The 13051-nt window shown below is 35.6% G+C and overlaps 4 non-coding genes across 4 annotated transcripts; all 4 read right to left on the bottom strand.

The window, feature by feature from the left end:
• Positions 1 to 984: 984 nt before the first annotated feature.
• Positions 985 to 1057, bottom strand: Trnav-aac. The gene has a single exon. It is a non-coding gene; the product is annotated as a tRNA-Val (tRNA).
• A 4274-nt stretch (positions 1058 to 5331) lies between these two features.
• Positions 5332 to 5404, bottom strand: Trnav-aac. Its single transcript has one exon. It is a non-coding gene; the product is annotated as a tRNA-Val (tRNA).
• Positions 5405 to 6162: 758 nt separating this feature from the next.
• Trnav-aac lies at positions 6163 to 6235 on the bottom strand. The gene has a single exon. It is a non-coding gene; the product is annotated as a tRNA-Val (tRNA).
• Positions 6236 to 12588: 6353 nt separating this feature from the next.
• On the bottom strand, positions 12589 to 12661 carry Trnav-aac. The gene has a single exon. It is a non-coding gene; the product is annotated as a tRNA-Val (tRNA).
• Positions 12662 to 13051: the final 390 nt, after the last annotated feature.

The raw sequence follows: 13051 nt of genomic DNA, 5'->3' as shown, positions 1-13051 counted from the left end.
TATTATTTTTTTATTCAAAAAAATGTCGCTTTAGAAGTTATTTACCATTAACAAGGAAGCTGTATGGCATACACTTAGCAAAAATAAATAATTATTCAAGCTAAAAATGTATTAGAAATTTAGAAAAGAAGCACTTTTCTATATTAATTTTCGCGCAAATGAGTACCATTTAGATGTTCAGCGCGAATAATATGTACATAGGACACATCAATATGCGGAATATATACACACATAAATGTCTAACCATTCATAATTTTTGCAATTTATTTCCTCTGACAATTTTAATGAGATTAATTTGAAAAAGAAAGTTAAAAAACTGGAGCGGGAACGCAAAGAGTCATAAGTAATACATCCATACATATGTATGTACATACTTCTGCGCTCAGTTTGGATTGTTCAAATAAAATTTGAAAAGGGGCAACATGTATCATATATGATAATCTAAAGCTTAAGGAATGTATACAAATTCATCGAAACAATAACTATACGTACTAGTTTCCAGTCTCTTATGATTTTCTGCTGCCCAAAGTAACCATTATTAGGTTAAGTACGTTAAAATATTTATTTCAAAAATAAATCGAGTTTTTATAACTGCATATTTCCCATTATAGTTAAAGTTAATGATTAATTTTTCATAATTGTTCATCATTTCAACTTAGTTTTATGGTGCTTAGTAGTGATTATTCAGTATATACTGTACAATAAATACAATTCCCTGCGAAGAAAACAAAAAAAATGTAGCGTACTTTTAGGCTTTCATATAAAGTTTGTGAGCAAATATGATTCTAAATAAATAATATGAATACCGAAATAAACAATATTAATAATAAATCAGTTGAAACCATTATTTAAAATAAAAGACAGGAAGTGATAAATAAAGAGTTTAACTTAAAGAATTTTTGCAATATAATTAATTAATTATATTTAATTAACATGCAAATAAAATTTAATAATACATAAATAATAATACAAAAAAGTTATAACTGTTTCCGCCCGGGATCGAACCGGGGGCCTTCCGCGTGTTAGGCGGATGTGATAACCACTACACCACGGAAACAGATTACACTCACGCCAGAGAATAAATGTTTTCTCAGAAGTGTGGGCATTGTGGTGAATAGTTTTTAAACAATTATACTCTTATACGTATGTATGTATGTATATTTACATTCAGTGAACTAAAATACCGTTAAGTCTTGTAAATATGTATGTACATTAGAGCAGGCTGATTTACAAGGAACCCGAAAGGAAAATTCGCGTTTGAGAGATACATATGTTCCACAGATCATTCTGAACAACTTTTCCTGAGCAACTATGGGTCTAAAACCGCTTTCGGGTGATTTTTAAGGGGAAGTTTTTTAGGGACCATAAAAATTTGTTCATTGAATAAAAATTACGAAAACAGGAATTCTAATTCTGAAACGTTCATCCGAGACACAACCTCTAATATTTTGTAGATAAAAATCTATGGAATTTTTTTCAACTTTCGAACTTAATACAAGAATATGAAGATATTGCTGGGTCTCTCCCCGTGTAACTCATAACTTAAAACCCAAAAAGGGGAAATCGCTTATGCGTGAAATGTTCTACGGATCATACTGAACAGACTATGAGCTGGCTCTCTCCTTTTGTCACTCATTCTTTTACAATGTAAATTTTGCTCATACTTGAAATGAGTCGAAATAAATGGACTCAGGTTTGAATCGAACTGATCCCCCATAAGCCTGCAGTGAGTAACTTTCTTCTCAAAATGAAACCTCGAATTCATCACCTGCACTTTTTCCGAACTATATTCGAGAAATTTGTACGAAATTTCGAAACTCATAGATTTCTTATAAGAAAAGTTGATTGAAGCATCCTTAAAAAAAATTAATGTGCACATTTGGTGTCTTAATAGTACCTATTTGAAGCATATCCCAACCGAATACGTTAATTGCATTTGCATCACTTTCACTGTCGAGCTTGAAATATGAGAAAGAAAATTTTTTTAAAGACAAGAAAGCTACAAAGTAATTTCGAAAAATGACCCAGTCAAATGGCCGCCAAGATCATGCGAGTTAATGCCTATAGATTATTTTCTCTGAGAGTATGTTAAATTAAATGTTTACTTCAATCCACCAGCAATGTTCAAGGAGCTTCAAGACAACATTCAGGGCAATATAGACGAAATTCCAGCAGAAATGCTGCGCCGGGTCATCGAAAATTGGCATAAACGGGTGGGGATACAGGTATGCAAATGGAGCCGTGGTGGTCACATTGCCATCATTTTGTTAATTTTTATACTCTCGCAACAAGTTGCTAAGGAAAGTATTATAGTTTTATTCACATAACGGTTGTTTGTAAGTCCTAAAACTAAAAGAGTCAGATATAGGGTTATATATACCAAAGTGATCAGGGTGACGAGTAGAGTTGAAATCCGGATGTCTGTCTGTCCGTCCGTCCGTCTGTCCGTCCGTCCGTGCAAGCTGTAACTGGCAGGTAAAAGGTGAGATATCATGATGAAACTTGGTACACGTATTCCTTGGCTCCATAAGAAGGCCTAAGTTCGAAGATAGGCAAAATCGGCCTACTGCCACGCCCACAAAATAGCGGAAACCGAAAACCTATAAAGTGTCATAACTAAGCCATAAATAAAGATATTAAAGTGAAATTTGGCACAAAGGATCGCATTTGGGAGGGGCATATTTGGACGTAATTTTTTTGGAAAAGTGGGCGTGGCCCCGCCCCCTACTAAGTTTTTTGTACATATCTCGGAAACTACTACAGCTATGTCAACCAAATTCTATAGAGTCTTTTCCTTCAAGCATTTCCATATACAGTTCAAAAATGGAAGAAATCGGATAATAACCTCGCCCACCTCCCATACAAAGGTTATGTTGAAAATCACTAAAAGCGCGTTAACCGACTAACAAAAAACGTCAGAAACACTAAATTTTGCGGAAGAAATGGCAGAAGGAAGTTGCACTCAGGCTTTTTTTAAAAATTGAAAATGGGTGTGGCGTCGCCCACTTATGGACCAAAAACCATATCTCGGGAACTACTCAACCGATTTCAATTAAATTCGGTATGTTATAGTTTCTTAACACTCTGATGAAATGTGCAAAATATGGGTGAAATCGGTTCACAACCACGCCTTCTTCCAATATAACGCTATTTTGAATTCCATCTGATGCCTTCTCTATATAATACGAGTATATACATTAGGAACCAATGATGATAGCGGAAGAAAACTTTACACAAATACGGTATTTGAAAAATATGTAAATGACGGATAATGAAATCTCGATTATCACTTTATCATGCGAGAGTATAAAATGTTCGGTGACACCCGAACTTAGCCCTTCCTTACTTGTTTTATTTCATTTTAACATCACGTCGTTCTTGTTGGTAGACTCTAGACGTACTTCAGGATATCTATCTTCAGTATACTCATTATATATGGTACTTCCCTGCGGTTTCTCGTCCAAGCTTTTTAGTAAAGCTTAATGAGCGTTTCAGACTGCCCCTTAATTAACTCAATTAGCTAATTGTCTACATTAAGGGCGTAACTAAAAGTTCTATTAGTAGTCAGAGTTGAATTATATTTTGTCAAGTCTCAAGATATGAAGCAAGAGACAACAAATACTTTTTAAATTTTATTTATTTTCCAACATCACTGAAAGAAAGTGCAATGCTTTCTGCTAACTAAGCACTACTACTTTTAAACCACTACCCAAAACTGAAAACTTACGCAAATTGAGATGTTTATCGTGCGATCATCGCTTTAATTGACCTCGGTCACCAGTTTGTGGCACTAAGTATTTGTATTGGCGAGATTGTGGCAGCTCCCTCTCCTACTGCCATTGCCACACAAACAATAATCATTAAATTTTACGACTGTCCATTCTGTAAAATAACTCAATTCAATAGACGGCGCAGATATAAGTGAGAACACTTCAAAGTTGTTCAAAGAGCCAGCGCCAAACCCACAACCTTGGCTTCTTATGCAATTTACCCTCCAATTGCATTGTATATATGTATATGTATGCGACAGCCTATCATCATATCAGCACGACTTTTTGCAACTGCATTTAATCGCCTGTGGTGGACAAAGTTGCTGGGTTTAGCTGGGAGTGGTCGCGGTTAGGGTGCAAGATTGTCACCACAACGAGGTGGTGGGTGCGAAAGTCGAGCATGTCATCAGCACTGAATTATGAATAGATTGCATTGGGTGATGGCATTAATGGATAATTCCATACTAGTGGCAATGAATGGTCATTTGAGGGTGTATTGGTGCAGTTGTTGTAAACATTGGAAACGTGCTAAAGCGGATTGTTGGAGAGCGTTCTCGACTCAGTAGGAAAGTGATGATTGCCCGGCGACCGTTATCTTGATAAGACAACCGACTATTTGACACCTGAAATTCAAGCTAGTGATCTCGGCAACATTTAGTTTCAACAAGACGGCACCATTTACCACACATCGCATCAATCAATGGGTTTATTGACTTCGCATTCCCACCTTAATAGTATTTTAAATATTCTCATTATAGTGAAAACATAGTAACAAACCATAATTCATGGAACTAGAAAGTGTATAATTGGCAGTACTTGGCGTCTAGTAAAGCGTTTCTTGAAAGATGAAAATCAAAATCTCCTTTAAGATCAACTCTTATATTTAGAAATTACTCTCAGCTCCACTGTCAGTTCAATTAAGATTTCCTACAGGTAAGGGATCTCATTGTCTTTCCCCGTATTAGTGTAAGAATTGATGGCTGGTTTACTTGCGACGAAGGACTGGGCGATTTTTTCAGTTTTATACTACTTTATAGTGCACATTTTAATTGCATTTTACGCTATTTTCGATGGTAACCAGTGTAGCTGCTGTAGTCTATAGAAACAGGTCTCAAACTGTTGGGTTTTTAAAAACTACACGTGGGTACTAAATCTTTTACGACAGTACGTGTTGGTATGCGATTATTTTGTGGTGGTTTCGGAAACAAAGTTTGGACTTCTCATACTTTCGCAAGCAAGTTGATGGCTTCTTTAATTTAATTAAAATAATGGATGCATTTTTGAGTTTTACAAACGTTTTTAATAATGACGAGTAGAGAAAGTGTACTTCTAAAGAAAGAGCTTTTAAGGTCAAGGTCTTCTTTTATAATACATATTGTATCACATGACTGAGTAGCACTCAAAATTTTCAAACTCCCAATTTCATCTCTACATATTCGGATTATAATATCATCTAAATTCAACCAAATCCAAGGCAACAACCCCTGAGACTCATTTTTTACAGTTTCAAAATCCCTCATAATTACTTTCGGATGGGTTATACCTAAAAAGCGGTTTTACCTGTTTTCGCCCGGGATCGAACCGGGGGCCTTCCGCGTGTTAGGCGGATGTGATAACCACTACACCACGGAAACAGTCACGTCTTCAAAATTAATTACATTTAAAGCTGTTAATATCGATTTAAAATTTAAAACACATTGTGACAAAAAAGCAACCGGAAACTGTAATTAAATACCCTGGTAAATGATATTTCAAAAAAGTGTTTTTGCGAAGTTGGTCCTTAATTACTATGCCAAATATGAGAGCGATCCGTTATTCAGTCTGTTTACAGCAGCTGCTTAAGTCGGTGCACCTCAATAGTGCTTTGTGATTTTTATACAAGTCAGCAATAATCGGAATGGATGAAAAACACGAGCCGAAACAAAAAAACTACGCCAAAGCCACTCAAAAATCAAGGTGTAAGGTTGAAAACGGCCGGAATTGTGGAAGAACAATTCATGGATTTTACACGAAGATGATGCACCATCGCACAGAGCCACGATTGTGATCGAATTTAAGGTCAAAAACGCTATGAATACCATCAATCAACCACCGTATTCACCAGATTTGGTTTCGGGTGATTTTTACTTCTTCCGCAAACTCAAATTTCCGCTCCGTGGTACCCGTTTTTAGTTGAACAAAATTCGCTAAAGGAGCTGAAGACCATCACAAAAAGTGCTTATAAAAAGTGTTGGCGAGTACTGAAAAAGTCGTTGGCATAAGTGTATTGCATCTGGTAGGGATTACTTTGAAGGCGACAAAATAAATATCAATGAAAAATCAGTTAAATTTTCGGGTACATTTTTGTCAGAATGTAGCTTAACGAAGGTTGATTTACCTAAAATAGTAAATCTGTTTCCGCCCGGGATCGAACCGGGGGCCTTCCGCGTGTTAGGCGGATGTGATAACCACTACACCACGGAAACAGTTATTTTTGGTTCGAACTGTTAGATAACGGTTATTGAATTCTTAGTAATTGAAAGTTTATAAAACTATTTTCTTTATTCCGGAATTATTTCGAAATTATATCTAGTGATAAAACAATCGAAGACAACGACTAAAACCAGCTTTCAACAGAGCCAGTCCATCCAATTGCTTAATGAAACCGGTCTCTAGGTAAAGGCCATAATTTATGTTATGAATCCCTTTCTAGATATCATCAAAAATACTTTCCGTACGAATAAACGTCTCCATGCATTTTAGAAAGTTATTTATTAGAAATTTTCAAATCAGTTGCAATTACTTGATTACAACATATTGAGCATTGCCAACATTTAAGAGATAATATCAGTAAAAATTTTATATATTTTCTTCACTTGAATAAGAGTTGTCTATTGGTTTAATATTTAAACAGCCAAGATTACTGGTTATCAGTTATTTTTTTGTATTAACATAGCATACTTTTAGGATCTACGATTTCGTAATTTTGAGGTTTACTTCGTTTAATATTCGCGTCGCCAATAATTATATTATGTGAGGCGAACCACCACAATTACTGCAAAAAGCGCAGATCAACCAGAGAACATAAAATATCTTCCCTATGTTTTATGTTCTCTAGATCAACAATTTGATTACATCTATTACAATGCCTTAACTTCTACTATATGTACTGCTGTTTGGAGTATTGATTATAAAGCAAAAAGTATGCTACGGCAATTAGCTTTTACGGTTTTTATTTTTTTATATGAAATCATAAAAGTCGATCTCCCGATTCTCATAGACTGACGAAGTATTTTGAGCCCACCGCAAATTTATTAGCCTATAAATGTCAATTGGAACCATTTAGCTGGGGTTTGCAAAGATGTTTCTACCGAAATATTTCAATCTCAGTGTGACGAAAGCCGGGCAATTGTGGAAAGAACGACAAGATGAGTACAGATCGCCTTCGTCTGACAAAATATTTAATCGCGCCGCTTATGTCCCTATTGGACAATGTCCAGTCTGAAAACCTACATTTACAGCGAAACTGACTTTGCTAAGTAGTTTGAAGGACCTATTACGATTCACTCGGAGCCAGAAGGATCTAGAACTGTGACCGGATATCCATATAAGTCTAATGTGGAAGAAGCTTTTAAAGCTATTGCTAATGAGGTCAAGAACTCCCTTAGCAGTTTTGAGCGCACAGTCAACGACCTCACTGCTAAAATAACTGCTGGTCAATCGCAATGAATGCACATCTCTGAAGGAGACAACAATTCGCAGCTGTTCCAATTCTCACATGCCTCTTTTGATTTTAAAGTTGACAGTTCTGAGTTTCAGTATCAACTTTAACCAAGCAACGTGCCAACTCTTTAAATCCGTTACAATCCGTTGCAGATCTCTGCAAGTGAATCGCACACGAAGCTGTACAACCTCGCTCGCAATTGGTCGCTGACACTAACCGGCAACAGTTTCATCAACATCGTGGTATCGCTTTCTTTAGAGAATCGCTGTTTATAGCATACATCCTTCTTTAGATTTGAAGAGCAAGCGGTTTTCGCAAATTTAAATATTCTCTCACAATTACAACATATAACGTGAGGTATACCGCTTTTAAGCGCCAATTCGGTGGTTTGGGAATCACCACTTTTAATCTTTTGTAAAACTTCTTTTGAAAGTTAAATGCAAACCCAACATTTCTTTGGCTTTCCTCCATGAGCTGCTTGGTATTGATTTGAGGATTTTGTTGCTGCTGTGTACCTTGGCAGTAATTGCGGTCGTAGGAACACTAACTGTGAAATGCGACGCCTGAGATCTTAAGGTTCTTAAGATCTTAGGGTAATGCCATCGAGTGTGATACAGTCTGAACTCCTGAGTCCAATTCGTGAATGTGGTCGTTGTGGTTTTAGTTGGGGCGAGTGTCAGGCTCCATGCAGAGAAGAAGCGAGAAAGATCAGTAAGATATTGTTTAATTTCGAACACAGGTCTCCGAATAAATTGTCTGAAGTCAATATCCTACAATCATCTGCATATGAGATGCCAGAAATTCCCTATGATGGTTAAAGGATTTCGAAATATGTACATATACTACACAAAACTGTTTAATAATTTGGATAAATTTCTCTATAAAATGTTTATTGACAGCCCGGGGTCTAATCGAACTAAGTACAAACCCTGTTTTTGGAAGTTTGCAAAATCTAGAAATCTAGGCCTATTTCGGTCACTCCTTCTGCTTTAGGATGGGGTGAAAGGTCGGCATGCACTCTTGGTGAAATTTTCAACTTGTTTGCTTAATTCTTAAAATCAAATTATGTACACGATGAGCCCGAAGCTACTTCTACTTTTTCTGCTAATAAACTTCCATCCATAAGTTTTGGCACACTGTGTCTTTCGCAGGATGATATTGCCAGGGCTATTTGTGACATTAAGCCTTCCTTCAAATTGGATCTGGCTGGGCTGCCGTCTGTAAAATTGTCCTGCCTTAGTATATCCCTCATGCTTCTCTTCAATAAATCTCTGTCTTTTGGTAATTTTATTTCAGACTCGAAATTGGCATTCATCGCCCCTATTCTTAAAGGTGGTGGAAAGGATGTAGTCCACAATTACGGAGCTATTTCTAAACTTTCTCGGCCTCGCAACAGTGCGAATGACTGGCGATCGCTCAGAGAGTTCTGGACAACTTGGCAATCTTATATAGAGATGAGTGATGAATGCTCGCCTAATCATCAAATCGAAAGTTTCCTAGAGAGTGGTAAAAAACAAGCGATTGGCTTGAAGAAAAGGAAGGTTGTGCGTGTTTAGCTTAACTTAGTTTTCCTGTAAAACTTATTTGTATTTGTATATTTTCCAAATGTGATCGGAAAACCCAATCTGAAAACCTATGGAGTACTGCAGAGTTCTGTAGAAGGTCAAGGAGAAGGAAAGTAATATCATTGATTAAGTGATATAATTTTGATAAAAAGTACAGACTGAAGACTTTTGATTTATAATTTTAGTGAGCATGTACACGGCTCTAGTAGTCATCTAGAGTCCACCAATCGGTGCTGCGACACACTGCTTACTAAATCATCCTCGAATAAGACTGAACATTGAAACTCTATTGTTTTAATATAAAAATAAAAAAATAATATAATACACAAAATAGTTTGAGGAACTTGGCTAGTATACTTTTAGGGCTATATATGTACATATGAAAGTAGAATACGTTCTAAAATATAAATAATAAAAAATAGAAATAATCTGACATACATAAATATGTACATATGTATTTATGTATATGAACAAATAATTTATTTGTATTTTTTTAATTCAGTAATAATCAGATATTATGAAAAATTTTCGAATTTTGCATTATATGAAATATGAAAATATGCAAAAATATAGCCACCTCTGTCTATAAATTAGGTATAAATTGAGTTCTGCATTGCAAGCTGTGGTCATTTCTCTCCTCATCATTCAGAAGTATGTAAGTGTGATTACATATGTAAATTTGCAAAAAAAAAAAAAAATTGATTGGAAATGCAGAAGTTTCGTGACCATATCTATGATTTAACTAATCAAATGTTATCATATAAAAAAATATAAAAAAATGTAATAAATGTGTGTAAAATCTAGGCATTTGGCACTAACGGAATAAAAAAAAAACAATGAGTTGGAATATGCTTTCATACACATGTTATGTATACGGATGACCCTAACAAGAATAAATATTGATAAATAATAGTTAACAGTTTTACTTAAGTGACAAAAAAATCCTCTACCTTAGTAGGTAACAGCGGAAAAGGTCTTGAATTCACCGACGGCAACCTATGAAACGAAATTTTGTCTACACTTCAGGACTGCTGCCTCTTTTTAAATTACCTCCTCATAAAGCAGAGTATGTATTCCGCTCTTTTATATATCGGTGGTACCATTCTGGCATTGTTGACAGTTCCTCCAACGATCTTAACGAAGTAAGCACTGCTTTCTGTTGTTGTTATAACAGCAGAATTCTGTCGGGTTGATAGCCCTTGGCTGGATAAAAAATCCGTGTCCGTTCGAGTTATGTGGACCCGACTAACGTGGGAACGACACTGCTTTCTATACCGGTTCATCGTTCCGCTCTTTTATATACCGGTGGCACCATTATATCATTTTTGGCAGTTCCTCCAACAATCTTAATAAAGTTAGCACTGATTGTTGGCAGTTTTTGACCGGATAAGATGTTTTATGTTCTCTGCACAGTCGCAGTTTCTCTCATGCCGACCACTGATATATAGTGCAGGTAGTGCAGAGAGAGAGAGAGAGAGAGATAGATGGGTGGTGGTCAATGTAGACTGCTAAAAATAGTCGTAACGTGACGGCATTGCAATGATTAGGTGTGGAAAAATTATCGTCTTCTGATGTACATTGCTACAAGTAGTCGTAACATACATATCTTTGTGGAAACTAATAACTTGTCGATACTCCCAATCGTCATCCTCTCAAAAATAGTTTCGATGAACGAAGTCGAAACACTTGTGCTCTTCTTCGACACTATGTGAGCTATTGCGATTAGTTGTTTCAAGTCTATTGTTTTCTCCTACTTTTTTTTATTGTTTCCTTGCAGAAAACAATTCTGTCACTCTTCTTTAACGTTGTATATTAGCTAATTTCAATGATTTAGCAACGAAATGTTTTCTTGCATTAAGTGAGGCATTGCAATGATTGGGTGTAGAAAAATTATCGTCGTATTAATTTTTTTTTCAAATTTCATATTTATTTTGCAGAATTCTATACTTCTATATAAGTATATAATTTCTATTGAATTTTAGACAATTAATTACGACTTGCATTTTCCCCTACCTTAGCTTTTCTTTGACATAAGAGCAATGAATGAGGAATAATGAGCCTATACGTTTCTGCTTCTCCGCTTCCGTTGCTGTAAGCAATTCAATTGCTTCCATGAAGTGTTGCCAGAAAAATTTCGTGAAAAATCTGTCATCTGAAGATTAAATCATCAATTTTTTTTAAGTTTAAAGCAATAGCCTAAAACTTCTCCATTTGTGAGCTAAGGCAATGTTTATAAAAAAAAAAAATTTGCCATAATTCCTTCCAAAAATAAATCCATCACTTCAATATTTACATACCAAAGAGTAGGAAAATATTTAAAAATTTTATCAATTTATGCTTTTCTCCTTTTTATTTTTTTCAATGACATGTTTTGTTGCTTTGAGAAAGCTTACATAGCAATATTGAAATCATCGAAACTTTTGGTTATTAGGGAAACCAAGTGATCCATTGTAATATCCATATAAAGAAACGTTGTGTTCTGTACAAGAAGCGGCTAAAGGTAGTTCAGCTAAAGTTGCATCTTTCGCAATGCCTGTTATTATGTTCTTGCTGCCTCTGTGGGTTTCAATTGCCCTAGAATGCTCTAAGTGTTTTGGGTGTTTACAAGATGCTCCAATATTTTCTCCTCTAAAATATAGTATATGTATGTACATATTTTTCACTGGCAACACTGCTTCGAGGGACTGTCCTCATCTTTTCTAGTTTGTATTTTCCCAGAAATTACTCCTATTGGGGAGTGTCAGACATTTTAAGACCTATTCCGTTTCAGCAACGATGCATTTGTAGCCTTTCTTTAAAAGCAATTTAACATTACAATTTCGAGGGGCTGCCCTCATCTTTTCCAGTTAGTATCCTCCCAGAAATGGCTTATTTTCGCGAATTTCAGACATTTGAAAAACTTTTCAGGAATGAAATTCCCGTAGCTGTTCCTTTAAGGCAATTTAATGTTGCAACTTTGAGAGACTGCTCTTGTTTTTTCAGTATTTGCTTCCCAGGACCGGTATTGGTGAATGCCACACATTTCAAGACCTTTTCTATTTTCAGGAACGAGATTTCCGTAACTGTTCCTCTAAGGCAACTTAATATTGCCACTTTGAGAGACTGCTCTTGTTTTTTCAGTATTTGCTTCCCAGGACCGGTATTGGTGAATGTAACACATTTCAAAACCTTTTCCATTTTCAGGAACGAGATTTCCGTAACTGTTCCTCTAAGGTAACTTAATATTGCCACTTTGAAAGACTGCTTTTGTTTTTTCAGTATTTGCTTCACAGGACCGATATTGGTGAATGCCACACATTTCAAAACCTTTTCCATTTTCAGGAACGAGATTTCCGTAACTGTTCCTCTAAGGCAATTTAATGTTGCAACTTTGAGAGACTGCCTTTGTTTTTTCAGTATTTGCTTCCCAGGACCGGAATTGGTGAATTTCAGACAATTGTAGATCCTTTGCCGCTTTTAATAACTAGGCTTTCGTAACGCGTAAAAATTTCAAGCAGAAATTGTATTTTAGAAAATAAATATTAGAGAAATCTTTAAAAAAATTGGCATCTGTTTCCGCCCGGGATCGAACCGGGGGCCTTCCGCGTGTTAGGCGGATGTGATAACCACTACACCACGGAAACAGCTATTTCTACAAATTAATAGATTTTATGAGAATTTAAAAATCAAAATGGACTGCGTAAAAAATTCGAATTTTTAGGGCAAATTTACTGTTATAGACTTTAAATTTTTTATTTCTAAATCCAATTTCCAGTTTTTGTTTTGTTAAATCATAGTCAAAAATAATACCATAAAACTCATTTCTATTAAAAAACACAATTTTTTAATTTTTATTTACGCAATTTCTGTATACCCCAATGAGCCAGCAAAAAGTGTCTGCACAATAACCAATCGCAACAATGACCAAGTAAAAATGAAATAAATTTGTTTTGGAAAATAAAATAAAGCGATGTACAAAAGCCAGAAACACAGAGCGCAGAGATCAACGAAGGTAGAAAAAGAAATATTGGCGA

This window comes from Bactrocera tryoni, chromosome 2, assembly GCF_016617805.1.
Source record: "Bactrocera tryoni isolate S06 chromosome 2, CSIRO_BtryS06_freeze2, whole genome shotgun sequence".
Classification (NCBI taxonomy): Eukaryota; Metazoa; Arthropoda; class Insecta; order Diptera; family Tephritidae; genus Bactrocera; species Bactrocera tryoni.
The sequence above is the reverse complement of the archived record's forward strand: the minus strand, read 5'-3'. Positions and strand labels throughout refer to the sequence as shown.